A 16,912-nucleotide genomic window follows, 5' to 3' on the forward strand; every position below is an offset into this window, starting at 1 on the left:
GAACTAAGAGCAATGCTGGGGGGATTACTATACCAGATTTTAAGCTCTACTACAGAGCTATAGTCATAAAAACAATATGGTACTGGCATAAAAATAACCCCATACACCAATGGAACAAAATTGAAGACGCAAAAATGAGTACTTGCAATTTTAGCCACCTGATATTTGACAAAGGGGCCAAGAACATTAACTGGAGGAAAGACAGCATGTTCAGGAAATGGTGCTGACAAAACTGGATCTCCACTTGTACAAGAATGAAACTAAACCCCTATCTTTGACCCTGCACAAAAGTCAATTCCAAATGGATCAAAAACCCCAATGTAAAGCCTGAAACTCTGAGACTATTAGAAGAATACATTGGGGAAAAATCTACAAGATATAGGCTTAGGAAAGGATTTTCTAAACTGGACATCAATTGGTCAGGAAACAGGGCAAGAATTAACAAGTGGGACCTCATTAAACTAAAAAGCTTCTGTACATCAAAGGAGACAACCAAGGAAACAAACAGAAAACCCACAGAATGGGAGAAAATCTTCACCAGCGATACATCTGATAGAGGTTTAATTACCAGAATATATAACGAACATAAAAAACAGAGAACCGAGACAAGCAACCCAATTGAAAGATGGGCTAAGGAGCTGAACAGAAAGTTTTCAAAGGAAGAAGTAAAGATGGCTATGAAACATCTTAAAAGATGTTCAACATCACTAATAATGAGGGAAATGCAAATTAAAACCACTTTAAGATTTCACCTAACCCCAGTCAGACTGGCTAAGGTCAAGAAAATAAATGATACTAAATGTAAGAGAGGATGTGGGGAAATGGGCACACTCATCCACTGCTGGTGGGGCTGCAAACTGGTTCAACCCCTATGGAAAGCAGTGTGGAGAACACTTAAAAAACTACAAATGAGCCTAGCATTTGACCCAGTTATACCACTCCTTGGCATATACCCAAAGAACTCATCCTATTGCAGAGACACATGTACATCCATGTTTGTTGCTGCTCTTTTCACAATAGGTAAGAGATAGAAGCAAACTAAGCGTCCCTTAATTGATGAGTGGATAATGAAAATGTGTTTCATTTATACCATGGAGTTTTACTCAGCAGTAAAGAACGATGAAATCATGACATTTGAAGGTACATGGATAGAACTAGAAACTGTTATACTAAGTGAAGTAACACAGACTCAGAAAAAACAAAAAACGATGAATGCTCTTCCTTATATGTAGATCCTAGAACCAGACTCTGATAAGTATGCAACCAGACATAACTACAGGAACCAGGATATTGGAAAGGAAACAGGGAGGTAATGGAAAAGAAATAATCTGAAAGAGAAGGACAGTAGGAAACAGGCCTTAATAAGGGAGATATGGATAAAGATTGGGTTAGTTTAAGGGAGGGGGGAGGGAAGGGTATACAAGGAACCTAGGGGACAAAGGGAAAGAAGGAGCTCAAGAGAGGTAGGACCGTAGGAGAAGGGTATTATTAAGGGAGAAAGGGGGGGTATGGGGCACTTTAAGTGGGATAACCATGATGGAGGGGTTGGACAATGTGAGAGATAAACAATGACTAGGTAGTTTTGAAAACCAGAGAGAACCAAAATACTCCTACAACCTAATGAAAAATTATACATAGTGGATCAAGAAATATATGTCTAGGTAAGGTTTATCTGAGAACAACTGATCTTTGCCCAAGATATATCTACATGACACACAGTAATTAAAAATAATAGGCTGGTGGAACTAACCTTCTTGGGTGTTTAACAGATACACTTTGAGGTCTATAATAATTTGGTCAGAGGGACATAAAGGACACTTTTTGCTCCTTGCCCTCCTAGGTTGACTAGTTCCAGGGGACTATGAGCATCACTCAAAATGTCCTATAATGGTGGTAGGTCACCTGTCCTCTTGATCAAGGAGGCTGAGGAGACCCCACCAGATGGACTTGAACCAGTGTCCAGTCTATAAAAAAGAGGGTTAACACAGAGGGATTATTTCCTCCATGCTTCCAAATGAAGCCACCCATGGTCGAGCAGGGCCTTTGATTTATCTTCACATAGGTGGAACTGGTGAAAGAAAGGAGCCAGGGGCTCCTCCCAAGCCCATGTGACCCCTGAGGAACAGATTCTCAAATGACCTTAAGAGTAAAATTAAATCGGTTTTATCTGGACCAACTGTATGGCCTTACACACCCAAAAGGAAAGTATAACCAAAGATGAAATGGGCCAACATAATTTCATAAGAGTCCATATGTATAGCTAAAGGCTACATAAAAAGCAACAATGCCAGACAAGTGATAGCTTCTTTTGAGTTGATGGCCAGGGTTGCCAAAGGGATTCCCAGATAGTAACCCAGCATAGAACTGGGAAAATGAACAGCAGACCCCAATCTTATCCAAAGGAATATAGACAACTGATTACCACTAGATGAAGAACAGCTGACCCTCCTAAAACAAAGACCTCTAGACAGGCTGACTAGATTCACCAGAAGGGCAAGTAGTGGGGAATGGCTGGGGGTGCCGACAACACAGCAGACAGTAGCAGGGATACCAGAGTATAAGCAGGGATACCAGAGTATAAGGGCTCTAGTGAGGGGAGGGAGGCTATGAGTGAGTGCTACCTGGGAAGTGGGTGTATAAATAAATAAAAAAGAAAAAATAATAATTCTTCAAAGCATAAAAATTTGCTCCTTAATAATTAGTAGATGTGCAAAACATTACCATTGAAATCTACCTGATGACTTTACATTCATGCTCAGGTGCCAAGGATCTTAGAAAGTAAGTGACTGTGACTAGTAATAATCAGATACATAGAGATTAGAGACGCATGTACAAACATCTAAGTGTTATTTGCATTAAAAATGAGCTTTTGTCTTATAGGGGTTAAGTTGACTTTATTCTAGGGATGTAGGGATGGTTCAATATGTTAGACAATAAATGTCATAAATTATATAAATGGACTCAAAGACAAAAAACAATTGCTCATCTCAGTAGATACAGAGAAGGCCTTTGACAAAACATACCACAACATAAAGCTATATACAATAAACTCATAGCCAACATCATTCTAAATGGAAAAATAAAAAAGTTGACTTTATTCTAGGGATGTAGGGATGGTTCAATATGTTAGACAATAAATGTCATAAATTATATAAATGGACTCAAAGACAAAAAACAATTGCTCATCTCAGTAGATACAGAGAAGGCCTTTGACAAAACATACCACAACATAAAGCTATATACAATAAACTCATAGCCAACATCATTCTAAATGGAAAAATAAAAACCTGGAAGCATTCCCATTAAAATCAGGAACAGACAAGACTGTACACTATCTCCACTCCTTTTTAATATAGTGCTTGAAACTCTTGAGAGAGCAATAAGACTTGAGAAGGAAACTGAAGGAGTTCTCATCAGAAAATAAGAGGTCAAATTATCTCTTGTTATTATGCATATGATGTTATACATAAGAGTTGTCAAAGATTCTAGCAGAAAACTCCTACAAATGAGTAACACTTTCAGTTAAGTGGCAAGTTATAAAATTATAATCTACAAAAATCAGTAGCCTTTCTATATATCAATAACAGGCAATTGGAGAAAGAGTATATGGAAACTTTCCCATTCACAATAGCTTCAAAAAAATTATCTCAGAATAAACCTGATCAAAGACATAAAAGAACTCTACAATGAAAATTTTGAATCTTTAAAGAAAGAGATTGAGGAAAACACTGGAAGTTGGAAGGACTGCCCATGCTCATGGATTGGAAGAATTAATATTGTGAAAATGATCATCCTACCAAAAGCCATTTATACATTTAGTACAATACCAGTCAAAATCCCCATGACATTCATCATAGAATAAGAAAAGAGCATCCTAAAATTCATATGGAAGCACAAAAGACCCTGGATTATCAAAGCAACCCTGAGCACAAAGAACAATGCTGGAGGAATTACTATATCAGATTTCAAACTATATTGCACAGCTATATTCATTAAAACGACATGGCACAAAAAATAGACTCATAGGTCAATGGAACAAAATTGAAGACCGAAATATGAATACATGCAATTTCAACCACCTGATATTTGACAAAGTGCCAAGAACATTCATGGGAAGGAAGACAACATCTTCAGCAATTGGTGCTGGAAAAACTGTATCTTCACCTGCAGAAGAATGAAAATAGATCCTTATCTTTCATCTTGCACAAAAATCAGCTCCAAATAGATCAAAGACCTCAATGTGAAACCTGAAACTCTGAAACTGATAGAAGCAAACAGTGACAAAAACCTACAGGATATAGGTGTAGGAAAGATTTTCTAAACCAGACATCAGTTGCTCAGGAATTACAGTCAAGAATTAACAAGTGGGACTTCATTAAACTAAAAAGCTTCTGTACATCAAAAGAAGTAACCAAGTAAGTGAAGAGAAAGCCCACAGAGTGGGAGAAAAACTTCAGTCACACAGCTGACAGAGGTTTAGTATCCAGAACATATAACGAACAAAAATAAAGGAGCAAGAACGCAAGTAACCCAATTAAAAGAATGGCTAAGGATCTGAACAGAGTTCTCAAAAGAAGAAACAAAGATGGCTAAGAAGCATCTTAAAAAGTGTAATAACAGAAATGCAAATTAAAATCACTTTAAGATTTCTTCTTACACCAGTCAGACTGGCTAAGATCAAGAGAACAAATGATACCAAATGTTGGAGAGGATGTGGGGAAAGAGGAATGCTCATCCACTGCTGGTGGGATTGCAAACTTGTGCAACCCCTATGGAAAGCAGTGTGGAGAACTCATAAAAAACTAAAAAATGAAACTACCATTTGTCCTTATTATACCATTCTTTGGCATATACCGAAAGGACTCATCTTATTGCAGAGACACTTGTACATCCATGTTTGCTGCCTCTCTTTTCACAATAGCTAAACAATGGAAGCAGCCTAAGTATCTCTCAACTGACAAGTGGCTACTGAAAATGTGATACATTTATACAATCAAGTTCTCAGCAGTAAAGAGAGACAAAATCATAATATTTGCAGGTAAATGGATGGAACTAGATACTGTCAAACTGAGTGAAGTAACATAGATTCAGAAAACAAGCAAGATATCTTTTCCTTCATATGCGGATCCTAGCATCAAACCCTTTTAGATGAATGCATATCCTGATGTAACTGCAGGAACCAGGAAAGTGGAAGGAAACCAGGAACGTAAAGGGAAAGAAGGAACCCAAGAGAGAAGAATATTAGGAGACAGGTGTTACAAAGGGAGAAATGGATAAAATGGGGTTATTTAAATGGGAGAAGGAGAATGAACCTTGGGAATAAAGGGAAAGAAGGAGCTTAAGATAGGTGTGACCATAGGAGACTGCAGAAATGGGGGAAATGGGAACAGTTTAAATGGGGAAACCATGAGGAAGGGTTATGCAGTGAGAGAGAAAGAGAGAGAGAGAGAGAGAGAGGAGAGGAGAGATAAATAATGCATAGCTAGTTTTAAAAAGACAGAGGGAATCATATTAGTCTAGCAGCTTAATCACATATTACATTATCTCTACGTGGGTCCATGTGTATAGTTGGAGTACAAAACAAGAAACAGTGCCAGACAAGAGAAACTTTCCTTGGAGATATTGGCCAGGGTGGTCCAAGAGACTCCCAAAATTATTCAGGCTATTGCTTAGTAGCCCTTGATGGCCTCCCAGAACTTGAAGGTAAGGCCATACTGCTGAAGACAGAACTTACTTCAGGCATAGGATTTGGAACAATAGAGCTGTAACTGATCTGAAAACACTTGCTCTGAGAGCTAGCTCTCATAACTTTGTGGAGTGCTACAAATGTACCAAGTGAAAACATCAGTTGATAGTCCAACACCAGCTTCAAGACCAAATAAACACATCGATGGCTGGCAGAGTATAGGACATTGGTGTAGTAGTGGCACTTTTATCTTAGGGGCAATAAACAGATACCAAATTGGACTAAAATTCCACTCAGTGGGAGGAAACTCAAGTGTGGTACTGTACACATAACCAAATATACATGGCTGGAGTGGTCATAGATCTTAGAGAAAACCCCAAGACTGTCACATCCCTAGACTTCTGTGATTTCTTACTATGTACAAAAATATTTATCCTTATATTCAAAGACAAATATCCCAGTCACCACTCATCAAAGAAGATCATTTTGCACCAGTTGGAGACTATTAACACAAGTGATCACACACGAATATTTTCTATGAATTGCTCAGCCCTAAGTGACATATCTAAAATGCAATCTCTACACCTAAGGCTCATGGAATATAGAACAGGGGTAAAGAAGAAGATAATTAATGAATCTCTCAGTTCTCATAAATGAAGCTCCTTCATGCAGTGGAGTATCAGGAATACAAAAAGTCACAAATGGCCAAAGCATAGAGATCAAGAGTCTGCTGAATGCTGGTACTTGGACGGGACTCCTTTATTAAGCTTCACCCACCCAAGGCTCGGGGACCATTGTGGAAGAGGGGGGCAGAAAGTTTGCAAGAGCCAGGGATGAAGTACAGGACCATATGGAAACAGAGTCCTACAAGCTCTGGGGAACCTGCTCAAATGATTCTATGCCAATAGTGTCAGCATACACAAGTCCCATGCAAACTGAGGCAGACAAAAACCCAGCAGAGAACCGGGTGAAGAAGAGCTGATCGTCCTAAAACAAGGAAATCTAGATAAGCTGACTAGACCTAGCGGATATACTTGCACTGGGGAATGTCTGGGGACACTGACTTGACGCAGTTGGCCTTAAGAGGAATGATAGAGTATATCTGCTCCAGTGTGTGTGGGGGGGGGCTGTGAGAGGGTGCTGCTGTGGACAGGGTTATAGATATGGTTAAGACTGATTGAGATACTCTGTATGCAAAAATTCAATAAAAACAAATAAAAAATTTAATCTAGAGATTGATATGAAGGAAAATATATCATGCTGATTTGAGTTTATATAATTCAAACTGTAGCTATTCCAAAAAAAATTCCCTTCTTCACATTTATGGAAGAAAGAGAACAATATTAGGACTCTTCAGCAGGTATATATAAGGCATTTCATAAAATTCAACTCCATTCATTATGAAAATATTCAGAAATAATCAATGATAAGTATATTCCTTTATTTCATAAGTGGTTGCTAAAACACAGAAACAGAAACAACAAGAAGTATAGATAAAGCTATTGGTATTTATGAAATATTGGAAAACAATATTCTCAGATGAAAAATGAGGCAAAGGTAGTAGCTCTCTTTCCTTTTCAATATCGTATTCAATTTCATGCTGTGAACAGTAAGTAAAGATCTCAAAGAACAGCATATATATATAGAAAAAAGAAAGTACAGCTTTATTTGCAGCAAACATATTTATCTACTTGGAAAGTAACAAAGAATGTATGCATATAATATTTTAGAATAAGTTAATTTAGCAAGGTCAGCTGACATGACTATATGAATTTGTATCAGCAATAATTAGAAAAGAGAAATTAATGAAATAAGTCAATGTTTGTGGGAGGATATAACCGTATTTGTTGTAGAAGACTGAAATGGTTAATGTATTTATTGCCTTTATATAACTTACATATTAAATTCATTTCCAGTGGGTATTCTTACGAAAGTGCAAGTGGCCCAAAAGAACAGATCTGGGAAGATATTAGCAATGTTAGACAGAGTATTAATGGATAAAATACAGTAGGCTACAAAAGTGAGAAATCAGTTATTAGAACAGAATAAGGAGCCCAAAGATGTCAGCTTATACAGGTCACTTGAATAAGGACAAAGAAGACATAGAGATGCTGTATAAACAGACTACATCTCGGAACGTGGGTCAATTGTATGTCCAGATGATACAGAATAGATTTGGACAACTTCTCACACCATATAAAAATTGTGCAAGTGAAGTGGATCACACTATGAATGTAAAACAAAGCCCTTCATAGGAAGTTCTGACAAGTAGAGATATGATGTAATCCACATACGAAATTGATTTTATTATATACTTTATTTATTGCCATATATTCCTCTATTTAAGCAACATAGTCAATAGAAAATAATGCCATGTTGCATTTGCTATTTTCTTTGATATCTACTGTATAGCTTTGACATATGCCACATATGCTCTGTTTCTAATAGTCATATTTCAAGAACTTAATAGAACCTGGCTAGTGCATTGGACAATGCTTCACTAGGATTTTAAAAGAGCAGCATTTTTATGATTATATGATAGGCACTTATCTTCAATAATACAGAGTATTGACTTTAGACAAAGACATTACCTTAAATTTAAGATCTTCTCTTTATTAAGAAAACTATCAATTATGAGCGGTCAGCCCCAGAGTGGCAGATGATATACACATTATTTTGCTCAACACAATATCGGATGCATCTCATTTCGCAACACAGATGTCAGTTTCTCAGTATTGGCACAGCTGCCCCATGGGCCAGATCCAGCCTTGGCAGACTGTGGAGTGTCTGGGCTGCTGAAAGGTGCTCAGCAACAGGCTGGGCTTCCCACTGGTTACTCATCACAGTCATTCTCCATTTGTGATGAGCAAAAATGTCCTCCTGCATTGCTATACATGCCTTGGAATAAAATCATTCAAGGATGAGTGCCTGTAATATATGAACATGCACACAAATCAAATGACAGATACATCTCAATGAAAAACAGGGAAAATATTTGAATAGGTTTCTCAAAGGAAGATTTTGAAATAGTCTAAGTCACAAATAGATTAAAATATTCCTTGCCTCATCATTCATTCAGGAAATGCAAATTAAATACACAGCATGGGATGACTGTACTGCCGAAAGGATGACTCATTTATAATAGCAAGAAGTGGGGCAGGGGAGGCCTGGAAGAACATCTAGAAGTCTTATAAACTGGTAGGGGGACCTTTTATTTGCCGATTGCCTTGGGAATCCCATTATATCTACTGAAGCTGAACACATCATCCCTCATCACATGCCACTCCATCTTCAGTATATTCTCCAACAAATAGCAGTACAAATGTGCTCTAAGAAAAACAGCAATTTATAGCAGAATTATTCATAAGAGCCACCAGCTCAAAACAGCCCAGATGTATACAAATAATTGTTGATTATGCTTAAAGTGGAATATTTACACTGAAATCAAAATAAACTACTCTTTTAAATAACACAAATCAGTCTCACAATTGAAATGGTGGTAAATAAGTCAGACATAATACATATTTGTGTATTGTGACTTGGATGTGAAGTGTCCCCAAGAAGCTCCTGTCTCTGAGCACTTGATCCCAGCTGGTGGTACTGTTTGAGGAGGTTATAAAACCTTTGGGAACTGGGGCCTTGCTGGGAAATGGACCACTGGGGGATGGGCTTTGAAGTTTCTAAACTGTCCAGAATTCCCACCCTAGCTCTGCTTTCTGATCCACCCAGATGTGAGTAAGCAGTTCCTTCTCTTGACACAACAGCCTCAAGTGAAATTACCACGACTTCCAACTATGATGGGCTGCACCCTGACACTATAAACAAATCCTTCCTCTCTTCAGTTGCTTCTTGTCACAGCAGTGAGAAAGTAACTAATGATCCCATTTAAAAAAGAACAAAATGTGTTAAACCAATCAACAGTGATTTAGAAAAGTATACCTAGATAGAGAAGGGACAGAAAAATGTCTGGGGGCATTTTGGGTATAATTACTTGAGTGAATTCATGTTGGGGACAACTATGTTACTTGAATGCTGTCGAAATCATGCTTGACTATGTGCAAGTTACAGATGTCTAAGGCAGCATAAAGCAGCACAGGCATCTGTATTGAGGCAGATAAAGAAAAACAGTGTTCTGGACTCTAGACTTGACAAGAAAAAACCCCTCTAATCAGGCCGTAAGTTTTTTTATGCTTAGCTAGTATGCTAGATCAGATTAGTTGTCAACTTGATAAATGGGTTGAGGGAGGCTCAACTGGGGAATTTCCTTCAATGGACTGGCCAGTGGCCATGTCTGTGAGGCATTTTCTTAATTGTTGAGTGATATGAGAGGACCCAGCCCACTGTGGGTGGTGCCATCCCTGGGCAGGTTGTTCTGTATTGTATAAGAAAACAGGCTGAGCACAGGGCAGGGGAGCAAGCCAGTAAGCTGCTATCCTCCATGGTCTGAGCTCCAGGTTCTTGCCCTGAGTTCCTACCTTTGGCTTCCTCAGTGATAAAGCATGACATAGGAGATATTAGAAAAAATAAACCCTTTGCTATACGGGGCCTGGTGGTTCATGCCTTTAATCCCAGCACTCGGGGGGAGATGGATCTTTGTGAGGTCAAGGTCAGGCTGGTCTACATATTGAGGCTGGGGCTACTGGGAGACCCTGTCTCAGAAGACTAAATAAATAAATAAATGAATAAATAAATAAATAAGTAAACCCTTTATTTCCCTCATTGGTTTTGGTCAGTTTTTCTCTTTTTAAAATTTATTTATTTGTTTTTTTAATCACAGCAATTGAAAAGAAACTAGAACAGTTAGCTTCCTTCTTAGCAGAAAAATTCTTTGTTTCATGATAGCATACCAAGAGGCCTAAAGGAAGCTTTCACAAGACTATCTGCACTGAATAATGGCCTTTGATTGTTCTGTTTATGTAAGACAAGGCAACAAATATGGAGGGAAAAGAACTCAGGGCCTTTGTTCCCTCAGCAGAGAGCCTCTTGGTATCCAACTCTTGAAAGTCTAAATGTTGTGTCTTTTCCTTCATGCTGTCATGTCCCTCATTGAGGATTCTCTGAACCCCTGTTACACTGGATATATGTAAGTTAAATTCAATGCTGGGAGGTACACATGCATCCAATCCCCTCCTCCCACTGTCCTTACGACAACCAGAGAAAAGAATTCTCCAGACCCTGGTTTGAAGAATCTTAACGAGTTAATTGGATTTGCTAACTGAGCTTGGGGTGTGGGTTTACTTACAGAAGAGTGAGCACCCCTGCAATTCACGGCTGTGTTCAAAAGTCCACAAACAAACATAAATCCCATGGTTCCCAACAGCTGCACAAAATGGCAAGAGGTTGGCCTCATGGTTTTCCCAGCTTTTATGCCTTTAGTCCCTCCCCATCAAGCAGTTAATGTTAACTGATTGGCTGGAAGAGGTAATGGGCGTGACTCCTTTGCAGAGCGTGGGAAGGAAGCAGGACCATGGCTTGTCGTCACAGGGCCAGAGGAACATCTGGGTCACACTCCACCCCTTTCTCTGGCTCTTACAAAACTTTCTGTCCACCTCTTCTGAGAATTTTCCCTGAGCCTTGGAGGGGGTGGGGCGACCTTCCTCCCATTGTGGTAGGTAGGGCATTGGACTCTTCAGGTCTGTGCATCATCTGTTTGTCATGAGCTGATGGCTCAATTTAGTGGCATTCCATCTACTGTAAAAACACAAACAGCAAGAATCAAGAACATGTAAATAGTAACAGCTGTAATAGCTTATGAGCATAAACAGAAATGCTTGGACAGTACTTTAGTAGGTGTGTCACATCTGTCTAACAGCACAATTGAAGTGGTTTCCCCACTGGGGCCTATAACCTCTCCTGCCACAGGGGAGTGGCCAGGCCTACAATACATGATGTGCGTTCCATCCCTAGGAGTGGACATTAGGTCCATTCGAAAAATCAGCTGGTTGTGCATACACTAGATGAGCCATTATTGCACCAGAAGGAACAACGAGCTTCGCATGTTGGTAGTGCAGCATGAGGGGTCCCTCATTGAATAGGATAATAGAGGACAATTCTCCCCCAGCCATCTGGATAGATCCTTCTGGCACTATTAAAGCCATCTGTCCAGTTTCAGGGAGTTTCCAGCTTAGTCTACACTTGGGTTCTCCCTCTCCCACACTCGCATCATGCGGTTTCTTCAGCAATAGGTTCTTACCATTCACTTCAGGTGTACAACCATCATTATTGGCAATCACCTTTATAGTTTGGGGGACCTCTCAGGCCCCTTTGGCCAATGCTCATAGGGAGGTAACCCACCCCTGGTACTTGGATTCTCATTTAGTAACTGTATGGCTTCTGGAAGGGTCCTTTTCCATCTCTGTAGGGTTTCTTCTACACTTAAGGATTTTAACTGTTCCTTTAGCAACGCGTTTTTTTTCTTTCTAACCCTGCTCCTGTAGGATTGTATGGAAGGTGGAAATATCATTGAACCTGATTATTCTTAGCCCAAGCTTGCCCATCTGTACTTGTGAAATGAGTGCTTATGTCACTATCAATTCGCTGTGGGCACACATATATCATATACATGACATTGAGTTGGTTAAGCCCCTTAATAGCAGCCTTGACCATCGCTCTCTTGCAAGGAAAGGCCTGTGTAAGGCCTGTGGCAGTATCCACAAAAGTGAGAGCATACTTGCACCCTTCACTGATTAGCAGGCACCATATATAATCTACTTGCCAGTCTCTTACAGGGGAAACTGACTTGTGCATGTTTCCCATCATGGCATCCATCCTCCTGGGCTGTAACCAGGAACATGCCTCACAGGCCTGGCCAGCCTGTTGGATGTCAGCATATTTTACCAGAATGCTGGTGGCTTTGGCTATTCTCCATGCAGTGTAGGCTCCCTTGTGGCCAGACTTGCTAGGAGTCCAGTGAGCTGCTTCTAGGGGAAGCTGAGGGCAGGTAGCCTTCACCTTGCTAAGGGCATCAGCTTTCTGATTCCTGGGGGGAACTCACCAGGCACTGGGCAACCACATGGTAAACCACCAGGAGCACTAGCTCCTGCTGCATGTTATTATATAATCCTCCCACATTTGTTGTCTCCATAGTGGCTGTCCCATCACCTGCCAGTTTTCTTTCTCCCATCCATAAATTTAAGCCTGTGAACACAGCCCAACAATCAGTACAAATTGTTACTGGTCAAGGCTCCCTCGTTGTTACTATCCATACAGCTCTTAATTCAGCCCATTGATTGCTTTCTCCTTCTCCTCCTTCTAAACATATAGTATCAGTGTTCATCTGTATTGCCACCACTATGCATTCTTGTCTGGTGGCCCCTGCTAGTGCCATCAGTATAACCAGGCACCAGCCAGAATTGGGGGAGCCCCTTCTTGCAGTTGGTCAGTCATGTCTTGCTGGAGGGTCAACAATAGGAGGTGAAGGGAAAGGCTCTGTGCCTTGAAATGACACCGGTCCTAGTACTGCCTGCATGGCATTGGTGATCGGGCTTGCTGACAGCACCTCTTTCTGTTGCAACTACACATGCCATCTTTGCAGCGTTTGGCTTTGTGCCACCCCTGACAGGGGCTTGGCTAACAGGCCCTCCACCCATCCTTTATGGGACATGCTGCTTTTACATTAGTGGGGGTGGGTCCTATAATGGATTCCACCTGTTGCAATGCTTTGTACACAGCCAGCAACTACTGTTCTCGAGTTGTGCATCTGGACTCCACCCCTTTCCATGATTGGGACCAGAACCCAATTGGGACCATCTGTTCCAGTTGTTTTGCCCATCCATAGCCCTCCAGGTTCCTGGTGACTTCCAAGAGGAAGGGACACTGAGGTATTGGGGCACACAGTTACTTAGCTTGCCCAAACAGTACCTTGGCTTTTGGGCCTTTATATCCCAATCCCATGTAGCACCTCTCTTTATTATATTATACAGGGGACAGGTGACCTGAGCAAGGTGAGGCATAAAAATTCATCAATACCCTAGAAGTCCCCAAAATACCTGTAACTGTTTAGCATTTATTGGTATGGTTGTTGTAAGATTTTTTTTCAACCACTGTACTGGGTATCATGTGAGCTCTGCCTGTCCATAAAACTCCTAAGAAGTTCATTGCTGTACTGGGACCTTGTAGCTTCTGTGGGTTGATTTCCCATCCTCTTTCCTTCGGGTGCTCTTGCATGTTCCCCAAATGAGCTTCCAAAACTGTAAGGCACTCAGAAGTTAGCGTTATGTCATCTGCATAGTGGAACCTCCTTACAGGAGGAGGGTAGGGTAACAGGGCCAGGTCCAGTGCCTCCATCCTGTGACAAACCGTGGGGCTGTGGAGATAACCTTGGGAAATTACTCTGAAAGTCCATTGTCGTCCATTCCATGTGAATGCAAATTGATCTTGGGATTCAGCAGCTAGAGGAATAGAAAAGAATGCATTAGCAAAGTCCACTGCAGCATGGAAGGACCCCATTTCCTGCACCAGCTGATCAGTTAGCAGTGCAATGTTGGGCACTGCTGCATGAATGGGCAGCACTACCTTATTTAACTCCCAGTAACCTACAATCTCTCTCTAGGAACCATCTGGCTTCCTGATAGGCCAAACAGGGCTGTTGAAGGGGTTCTGGGCTGGGTGAATAACCTCTACTGCTCTAGTTCCTGGATGGTTTCTATAGTTTCATCTCAACCCCCAGGCAGCCAGTAGTGTTTCATAGTCACCACTCTCCATGGGGTGGGCAATTTGACTGTCTCCCATCTTGCCCACTCCCGAGTAATCACCTTACTGTTCACACCCTCAGATGAAACTCTCCCACAGTAGTATGTAGGGTGTGACCCAATAGGGCATCTACCCCTAATATGTTCCCTTACAAGGGAGAGATGCACACCTTGTATTCCTGGGCAGGGGGAATAATTGCCCACTCCCAGAATAAGTCTAGTCTGCTTTACTTGTATGGTTTTATACCCATACCCATCCACTGCTATCTATTGGCCCTGGTGTTTTTGGGGGTTGCCACGAATTAATGTATACTCTGCTCCAGTATACATTATTTTGTACATTAGTGGGGGACCAATAGATCCTCAATTTGACACGTGGCCTCCAGTCACCCAGTATGGCCCTCACCTATGGGCAACCTTGGCCACCCCTTCAAGGTAATTGGCGTGGGAGGGTCCCATCTAATGAGGTTGCTGTCCTCTGGAGCAGGAGGCACAGTTGGAGTTACCCGCACCTCCTGGTCCCCACTTTCTTTTACTTCTGTGGTGAATTACTAGTCAGATCTTAAAGCCCTCCAATAGGCTCACCAGCAAAGTTTTTGGTTTCCTGTCAATTTTGTCCCTAGTAACTTCTGCTCTGAGCAGATCCATCCACATCCATGCTCGGGAGACATGGAGGGGCCTATTTTCTGAGTTCCAGCCACTTTCCCTTGTGTCTACTTGCTTTAGCACCCTTCAAACCCTATTTACATGTTGGTCTAAATCATTTAAATCTGCCAGAGCCTCGCCAGCCTCATACAGGTCATGCCCAACCATGAGGCTTACCACTGCCAGCAAATCTCCATACCTGTCTCGTGGACCTTGCTGAATCAATTTCTTTCTTAACTCTCCTGTAAAAATAGTCTTGTCTGGGCCAGTGAGCTGGGCATCAAATACAGCTTCCCTCAAACCCAGTTCCCTCACCAGGGCCTGTCCTTCCTCTATGGTGTTCCAGTCTGTAGTATTCATGGGAATCTCAGCTGGAGATACCCACATGTCCCTAATGGCTCCTATGAGCCAATCCATCATGGACTGATTTCCCTCATATTGCCTTAAATTGTGAAGTCTTTGTCTCAAAGAGGGATGAGTGGTTATGTTGCTTAACTTCTCTGCTTCTGTAGAACTTAAAATGATTCCATCTGCCTCCATGTCCCATACCCCAACAAGAAAGGTGGCCAAAGGCTCCTTCATAGCTTGTTTAAATGTCTTTCCCAGTTCTAATAGCTCTGGTGCTGAGCATTCCCTGATTACCATGGTCTCCTGCACTATCAGCATATTAGACTATGGATTTTCCCTTTCTTTGAATTAAAGGTTGAACTTGAGGAGCATCTCCCACTATTTTTAGGTCACTTCTTTCTTCCTCATTACCCAACTCTTCACAGGGGTTCCAGGTTTTAGGATCCCAGGATGGACTTTGTATTATGATTCTGATTTGGGTGTTATTTCCCTTTTGACCTCCTAGACATAAAAAATGGCATGCTAACACCTCCATCTCCTTTTCTCTCTTATCTAATTTACCAGCAAGGTCAGAGGCCAACCAGCCTCATATCCTGTTCCTGCTCTAATTCCTCTTTAACACCTTCAGTTTCCCTTTGGGCTAAGGCCTCCACATCCCCCAAGGTTAACATTTCCTTGGCCCACACTTTCCTCTCACACCACTTTACTTCAATTGTTGGTCTCTTTCCTCATATCAGGAACATCATCATTGCTCTTCCAAAACTCATTCTCAGTTTCATCGTATCTGGACTATGCCAATTGTAAGTCAAATTCACTGCTGGGAGGCACACTTAGTATCTGATCCCCTCCACCCACTGTCCTTAAGACAACCTAAGGAAAGAATTCTTCAAACCCGGGTTTGAAGAATCTTAATGAGTGTATTGGACTTCCTAACTGAGCTTGGGGTACGGGTTTACTTACAGAAGAGTGAGCCCCTTCCCCCATTCATAGCTGTGTTCAAAAGTCCACACCCAAACATAAATCCTGTTGTTCCTGAAAGAACATAAAGCTGCTGGCCTTGTGGGTTTCCCAACTTTTATATTCTTAGTCTCTCCCCTTCAAGCAGCTAAAGTCAACCAATTGGCTGGAAGAGGTAATGGGTTTGACTCCTTTACAGAGAGTAGGAAGGAGCCGGGACCATGGCTTGTCATCACAGGGTCAGAGGAACATCTGGGTCACAACATAGCATATTTACTTTATGCAAGGTGCATAAAGCTTTGTATTATGGATTGTTCATTAATTTGTTAAAAACTTTAGATTGAGTCTTTGAAATTCATTGTAAGAGCACATTGTTAAAAAAATATATGCCACAGTACTAAATAATTTTTACAACATATCATCTTTCTATCTATCTATCTATCTATCTATCTATCTATCTATCTATCTATCTTTCTATCTATCTATCATCTATCTATCATCTATCTATCATCAATCATCTATCTATCTATCTTCTATTCTATCTATCTATCTATCTATCTATCTATCTATCTATCTATATCTATCT

The sequence above is a fragment of the Nannospalax galili genome, unplaced genomic scaffold (assembly GCF_000622305.1).
Source record: "Nannospalax galili isolate Female #2095 unplaced genomic scaffold, S.galili_v1.0 scaffold441, whole genome shotgun sequence".
Taxonomy (NCBI): Eukaryota; Metazoa; Chordata; class Mammalia; order Rodentia; family Spalacidae; genus Nannospalax; species Nannospalax galili.